Source organism: Pelodiscus sinensis, chromosome 2 (genome assembly GCF_049634645.1).
Source record: "Pelodiscus sinensis isolate JC-2024 chromosome 2, ASM4963464v1, whole genome shotgun sequence".
In the NCBI taxonomy this organism is placed as follows: domain Eukaryota; kingdom Metazoa; phylum Chordata; order Testudines; family Trionychidae; genus Pelodiscus; species Pelodiscus sinensis.
In genome coordinates, this window is record NC_134712.1 from 129,687,340 (window position 1) to 129,695,680 (window position 8,341).

The window sequence follows — 8,341 nt, forward strand, 5'->3', positions numbered from 1 at the left end:
TATTTAGTCTAAAAAGAGGCCTAACTGGGAGTTAACAGCATTCCAGAGTTCTCTCCTATTCACAAAGGGTAAAAAAAAACACAATGCTTTGTCTTTATTTGTTTCACATACTAGGGTTGTGAATAATTCAGATGCTCATTTCATGTGGAATTGCGCAGGTTGTTTCCAACATTTTTTATGAAAATGTTATTTAAACCTCCTTTCTCCCCCATCTAGATATACATCAGTTCTTATTGACATAGGCAGACTATCACTTTATTAAGCACACTGCAACTGCTTTTACTGCTGAACATAATAACCACATACTGATAGATAATGTGGGAAAAGCTGAAGTACTCAATGGTTTTTTTGCCTTTGCCTTCTTAGACAAGATCAGCTTCCAGATTACTGCACTAGGCAGCACAGTATGGGAAGTAGGTGGGCAGCTCTCAGTGAAGAAAGAACAGGTGAAGAACTATTCAGAGAAGCTGGACATAGACAAATCCATGAGGCTGGATCTAATGCATCTGAGGAGGGTGCTGAGGGAGTTGCCTGATGTGTTTGTAGAGCCATTGTCCATTATCTTTGAAAACTTGTGGTGATCGGGGGAGATCCCAGATGATTGGAAAAAGGTGAATGTAGTGCCCATCTTTAAAAAAGGGAGGAAGGACTGGTCAGCCTCATCTCAGTCCCTGAAAAATATCATGGAGCAGACACTCAAGGAATCCATTTTGAAGCACTTGGAAGAGAGAAAAGAGATCAGGAATAGTCAACATGGATTCACCAAAGGCAAGTCATGCCTGAGCAATCTGATTAGTTTCTATGATGAGGTAACTGGCTCTGTGGACATGGGGAAGTTGATGGATGTGATAAACCTTGACTTTAACAAACTTTTTGATATAGTCTCCCACAATATTCTTGCCATGAAGTTAAGGAAACATGGACTGTAAGGTGAATAGAAAGCTGGCTAGATTGTTGGGCTTAATGGAGAGTGATCAACAGCTCAGTGTCTGGCTGGTGGTCAGTATCAAGCAGAGTGCACATAGGGTCAGTACTGGGACCAGTTTTGTTCAACATCTTCATTAATGACCTGGATGAGGGGATGGATTGCACCCTCAGCAAGTTCACAGATGACTTGAAGCTAGGGGGAGAGATAGATACAATAGAGGGCAGGGATAGAATCCAGAGTGACCTATACAAATTGGAGGATTGGGCCAAAAAATCTGATGAGGTTCAACATGGACAAGTGCAAAGTCCTGCACTTGGGACAGAAGAATCCCAAGCACTGCTTGGGAACAACTGGCAAAGCAGCAGTTCAGCAGAAAAAAACGTGGGGATTACAGTAGATGAGAAACTGGATATGAGTCAATGGTGTGCCCTTGTAGCCAAGAAGGCTAATGGCATATTAAGATGCAGCAGGAGGAGCATTGCCAGCAGATGTAGCAAAGTGATTATTCCCCTTTATTCAGCTTTGGTGAGGCCACATCTGGAGTAGTGTGTCCAATTCTGGGCCCACCACTACAGAAAGGATGTGGATGCACTGGAGAAAGTACAGATGAAGGCAACCAAAATGATGGTGTTGGAACACTTGATTTACATGGGACATCTTGTAGTCCATATTACCCTCCCCCCAATTCCATTGGAGATCTAAGACAGCCACAGCAGCTATTTGCATGGAGTCTTTAGGTTTTACATGCATCTTTCACAGTCCTTAATATGGTGAGGACTTTATCCATTTTCTCCCCCTTTGCTCTTCATTGAACCTTCTGTTACATTCTTATTTCTCCTGCACATATTCTCTTTCCATTTCATTCTCCTTTCTCACTGCTCATGGTCTAGAATCCTATAGTTCTATTCTCCCAACTCCCTTGGATATTTTACATTTTGTTGTTCTCATCTTCCCCACACCTGAAGCATGTGTGCCTGACCCCCAGATCTCCTGGATATGCAGTTCTGTCACATGGCTACTTGGGTACGTCTAGACTACATGGCTCTGTTGACAGAGCCTTGTAGATGAGTTTACTAGACATATGAAAATGAAGCGGCTATTTAAATAATCGCCACTTCATTTACATAAAAAATGGCCACCGGGCTGTGCCGATCAGCTGTTTGGTGGCACAGTGGGGCAGTCTGGACGCTCCGCGGTCGACAATGGAAGCCTTTGTTGAACGCTCTGGTAAACTTCATTTCACGAGGCATAATGGAATGGTCGACAAAAGCTTCTGTTGTCGACCGCGGAGCATCCAGACTGCACCACTGTGCCACCAAACAGCTGATCGGCACAGCGTGGTGGCCATTTTGATGTAAATGAAGTGGCGATTATTTAAATCGCTGCTTCATTTTCCTATGTCTAGTAAACTCATCTACATGGCTCCTTCAACGGAACCATGTAGGCTAGACATACCCCTAGATACCTGCCTACACTCCCCTATATGTTGGCTGAGTAGAGGTCCTTTTGTCCCATTGGTATGCCTTTACTGCTGGCAGCTCTCAGCCATGAGAATGGCTTCTGTTTCCTTTGCTCATTCTTTTTGGCCCATAATCAAGGCAGGTTCTTCCTTGTTTCCAGCTTCTTATATAGGTGTTCACACGCTTCCAAAGATGCCTACAGAAGCAGTTAAAATGAGGATCAAATTGAGTTCTGGTGTAGCTGTTCATTTCTATTGAGCTACAGTGAAAGAATTTGACCAAAAACAGACATAAGAAAAATTAGAAATAAACAGGAGAAAGCAACATTGAGTCAGAGATTTTGCACTGGGTCAAGAAATAGATTTGAAAATCATCCTGTGACCTGAAGAGTATAATGTGAGATAGAGGACAGTGGTATCATTTTAAAGGATGCTATTAATTTTGTTTGTTTGTTTGTTTGTTTAAGGCCATATATGATACAGTTGAATTTCAAAATATTACCAAGCACATTCCATGCTCAGATGCCTGCAGGTGCAGAAGACTCAATATGTGGAAATGTTACGATTTTGTTGCTCAAAGACCGAAGAGGCAACACAGGGATTTCCTGTGCCTTGGCACTATGAAGCTGTGCTCTCTGGGAGCTCCCTCCACTTCAGACCCTTTTGAAACTCTGTACAATCAGTGACTGTAAATCTCCCCTCTGCATGGGAAGGTGGTAGTTGTTGTCATAGACCCTCTGGGGTACAAGCCAGATGAGTAAGAGATTGTGTCACTGCTTGCTCAAAATGCACTGTGGGTGTCAGTCCCAGCCTACAGTAACAGGGAGGCAAGAGTTTAACCATTTTAACAGTTAACCAACAAGCATCAGGTTTTTGTTTTTTCTTATGGTTAAACTCTTCCCGTGTGTCAGCTCCTGGCCGTGCTCCCAGGGGAGTGGCTGCACAGTGCAGGGTGGTAACTAGCAGGGCCGGCCTTAGGCCGATTCACTCAATTCCCCCGAATCGGGTCCCGCGCCTAAAGGGGCCCCGTGCCCTGAACCCGGAAGTGTGCCGGGTGCTATGGGCGGCGAGTTAATATTCAGAGCCGGGGCCCTGCTCCAGCAATATGTGGAGCTGGGTCTCTCCCCCGGCTCTGTCTGGAGTGGGTCCCGGCCCCCCCTTGCCGGTCCCCCCGCGTATCCTCCCATCCCACCCCCAGAGGATCCATGGTGGCAGAGAGAAAAGGTAGAGGTTTATAAAATATTTATTATTAACTTGGGTGCCACAGTGGAACATCCAAACAAGCGACATGAACTCAGTACAGGTGTATAACACAAAATCCATGCTGCTCATGGGAGGAAACTCTTAGGCTATGTCTACACTGGTGGCTTCTTGTGCAAGGACATCTTGTGCAAGGGTTCTTGTACAAGAAGTCTTGCACAAGAACACGTCCACACTGCCATGTGGGAGCTGTGCTTTTGCGCAAGAGCATCCAGGGCAGTGTGGATGCTCTCTTGAGCAAGAAAACTCCAATGGCCATTTTAGACATAGAGGTTTCTTGCACAAGAAATCCCTGCCGAACATCCACAGTGCCCTCTATGGACTCCTCTTGTGCAAAAGAGCTTACACCTGTAGAAAAGAGCGTAGCTCTTGCATAAGACACTCTCTCTTACCACACCATACTGTAAATTTCCTTGTGCAAGAGAAGGTGGGGCAGTGTGGCTGCTCTGTGGGTTCTTGCACAAGAACGGCTGTACTTGCATAAGAAGCCATGAGTGGAGACAGCCTTAGAGGGAACACTTCCCCCAATTCTTCTTAACACACTTAGCCACCCTGGACATTACCTAGAATTCAGCTGCCCTTCAGCCACGTAATGTTTACAGATAAAAAGGTGCTCCCCTCCCACATACAAACACAAGGAGCTTTAAATCCATTTCCTGTGTTTGTGGTACACTGGGTGGTAGTTCTTATAGTGTCTTCTCAGGGAAACAGAGTTGGTGGTGATCAATCACTCTTCTGCTTAGATCAATGCAGAGTTTTTGGATTTAATTGGTGTGTGCACTATTCAGACTGCCACCATGGGTTGGGAACTGGCCAATGGGAGTGGCATTTGCTAGCACTGGGCAGCAGTACAACACATGGTAACATCTTTTTTCTCTTGCCCCAGCAAAGGCTGAACACAGAGGCTACATCTAGACTGGCATGATTTTCCGAAAATGCTTTTAATGGAAAAGTTTTCCGTTAAAAGCATTTTCGGAAAAGAGCATCTAGATTGGCACAGACACTTTTCCTCAAAAGCACTTTTTGCGGAAAAGCATCCGTGGCCAATCTAGACGCGCTTTTGCGCAAAAAATCCCCGATCGCCATTTTCGCTATCGGGGCTTTTTTGCGCAAAACAAATCTCAGCTGTCTACACTGGCCCTTTTGCGCAAAAGTTTTTACCCAAACGGGAGCAGCATAGTATTTCCGCAAAAAGCACTGATTTCTTACAGTAGGAAGTCAGTGTTCTCGCGGAAATTCAAGCGGCCAGTGTAGACAGCTGGCAAATTTTTCCAGAAAAGCGGCTGATTTTCCGGAAAAACTGGCCAGTCTAGACATAGCCAGAGAGTGTATGAACTCATCCAGCCAGTGATTTCAGGAGCAGTATGGAGCTGTCTGTAAAAATGCCTCCTGGCTGCAGCCTTCTCCCCTATCCCTTGTGTCAATCCTGAGTTGGCACCCAAACTCCCTCCGGGTATGTCTACACTACCACCCTAGTTCGAACTAGGGTGGTTAATGTAGTCATACGAACTTGAAAATGAAGCCCGGGATTTGAATTTCCCGGGCTTCATTTGCATGTTGCCGGGCGCCGCCATTTTTAAATGTCCGCTAGTGCGGACTCCGTGCCCGCGGCTAACACGCGGCACGAACTAGATAGTTCGGACTAGGCTCCGCAGCTTTGCTCTGCTTTGCTCCCCGTCTTCCTGGTCTGCAGACCAGGGAGACGGGGAGCAAAGCAGAGCAAAGCTGTGGAGCCCGAGGGCAGCAGGACAGCCACGGTGCGTCTGGGCTGTCCCGCTGCCCCCATGCTCCGTGGCTTTGCTCTGGACGCCTGTGGTACAGCAGCTGGGGCGCTGCCGGTTGGTCCTGTAGCGCCGCTCTGGGCGCTACTGGACCAACCCGGCAGCACCCCAGCTGCTCTGCCCCAGGCGTCCTGATTCAGCCACTGCTGGTCAGTTTCAGCAGCGGCTGAATCAGGACGCCTGGGGCAGAGCAGCTTGGGTGCTGCTGGGTTGGTCCAGTAGCGCCTAGGAGCGGCGCTACTGGAGCAACCCAGCAGCACCCAAGCTGCTCTGCCCCAGACGTCCCCAAGTCAGCCGCTGCTGAAACTGACCAGCGCTGACTACAGGAAGCCTGAGGCAGAGTTGCTCTGCCCCGGGCTTCCTGGAATCAGCCGCTGATCAGTTTCAGCAGCAGCTGACTTGGGGACGCCTGGGGTTCTTAAGTTGAATCTGTATGTAAGTCGGAACTGGCGTCCAGATTCAGCTGCTGTTGAAACTGATCAGTTTCAGCAGCGGCTGAATCTGGACGCCTGTTCCGACTTACATACAGATTCAACTTAAGAACAAACCTACAGTCCCTATCTTGTACATAACCCGGGGACTGCCTGCATTATTCTTCTGATGATTAGTACCAGAAGGCAAGTTACTCATTGTTCATTGACTTGTTCAAACAAAAAAAATCAAAAAGAAAACAACCCAACAGCAAATGACTAAGCAAATCAAACACATGCCACAAATACCAAACTGAAGATAGTTGAAGTACTTATCGATTTGTAAACAATCCATACATTGAAATGTATTTAAACAGCTATTAGAAACGTGGTGAATTGCAAATTCGGTCACGAAAATCAAGATCAGTTTGCAGACTGGGTTAAAAAAGAAAAGGATTAAATGTGAAGTAGATATTTATTGGCAAGAATCTTTGATCAGACTGTGTCCAACATACAGAATAGCAATTATTTGTAAAGTAATTAACAGAAAATAGAACAGCAAGTCAAGTTTTTAGTGTGGCCTCAATTTGATTTCTATTTCTAATTATTTGAGGTAAACATAAAAACCTGCGCATGTAGGTAATTTGATCTTCACTCTTATTGGTCAAATTCTTTTTGCACAAACATAAGATACAGATTTAGAGGCCATTTTTAAAAGTAAGTGGTCCAATGTTTCTAACCTACTGAAAACCAGGGCTACGTCTACACTGGTCCCTTTTCCGGAAGGGGCATGTAAATTTCACCTATCGTAGTAGGGAAATCCGCGGGGGATTTAAATATCCCCCGCGGCATTTAAATAAAAATGTCCGCCGCTTTTTTCCGGCTTTTAAAAAAGCCGGAAAAGAGCGTCTACACTGGCCCCGATCCTCCGGAAAAAGCGCCCTTTTCCGGAGGCTCTTATTCCTACTTCAAAGGAATCCCGGGCTTCAAAGTAGGAATAAGAGCCTCCGGAAAAGGGCGCTTTTTCCGGAGGATCGGGGCCAGTGTAGACGCTCTTTTCCGGCTTTTTTAAAAGCCGGAAAAAAGTGGCGGACATTTTTATTTAAATGCCGCGGGGGATATTTAAATCCCCCGCGGATTTCCCTACTACGATAGTTGAAATTTACATGCCCCTTCCGGAAAAGGGACCAGTGTAGACGAGCCCCAGGTGTTAAATTTTCAGAGAAACACAGGCATGGTGATGCTGAGCATCGAAACATCTACCTTTTAGGCATGTAAGCAGGGTCTGAATCAATGCTTACAATGCAGCCAGCTGGCAGGGGAAAGAAATCCTGGCTGTGGTTATGTTCACTCACTTGTTTAGCTTTGTGAGGTATTCAATTGTTGTTATGTAAATACAGTTCATGCTGCAATGGGAAAGAAATCCTGGGTGTGCTTATGTAAACACAGTTCAGTCTATGCTGTAGGTTTGATAGATAGTCAATTGTTAGAATGGTATTTTGCCTATTGTAACTAATTTGGCTGTTGTGGAGTCACAAACCATGTTAATCTTAAATGTAGGAATTATAAAATGTGACCCCCAGTGCTTGCAGGAGAGACACTGTCATTGTAAAGAATCTCAGAAGTACAAGCCGTTTTCTTCCAGACTCAAGTGAACTGAATTGGGGGAGAGTGCAGAGCTCTGAACCAACAGGCTACATACCCTCCAGGCATGAGCTGTAAGACTGGTTCAACCGGTTTCTCTTTTCCCTTCCCCTGTTCTAATGATAGAACTAAAACAGACTCCTTAAGGAGTCTCTTTATTTTCTGCTGGCTTATGTTGTGGGTCAAGAGCTGAAATCACAGAGTAGCTGGAATCACAAGAGAACTGAAATCACTAGATTTGGCCCAGATCCAAACCCATCATCAGCAGGCGGCCAGCAGGGCAGCTGGCAGGAGCAGCGTTGAGTGGCCAACAGAGTAAGTGAGATACCACTTATCCCCATCCCTCCCCAGAATGGGAGATGAGCTCTGACCTTTGGTCTACCATGACCATGGGCAGCACTGTGAGTGGGGTATGAGAAAGGTTGGACATGTGAATGGGACACTTACATTGCTGGACTTGTGAGCCTGAGAGGCAAAAACATTGTTCAATCCACTTGAGCTTGGATGTTTACTTGTGGTTTGGTTATGAACTCTGTCTGTGGTGTTTTCTCAAGTTAATTCCACATTACTTCCCTCCCCCGTTCATTAAAAGTTTCTTTTCTACACTCAGACTCTGTGCTTGTTAGTGAGGAAGCATTGCCTCTCAGAGGTGCCCAGGGATGTGTGAGAATTTCCCAGGTTACTGGATGGGAGCTTGAGCCAGTTCTGTGTGAGATAAATGAAAAGGAATCTGGCCTTGGCTGCTGCTGGCACTACCTGACAGAAGGGTTACAGACACGTAGAAAAAACACTGGAATTCACAAAGCTCTATACCCTGAATGGAGAGAAATAAGCACCTCTGTAGGGGATTCACAAAATT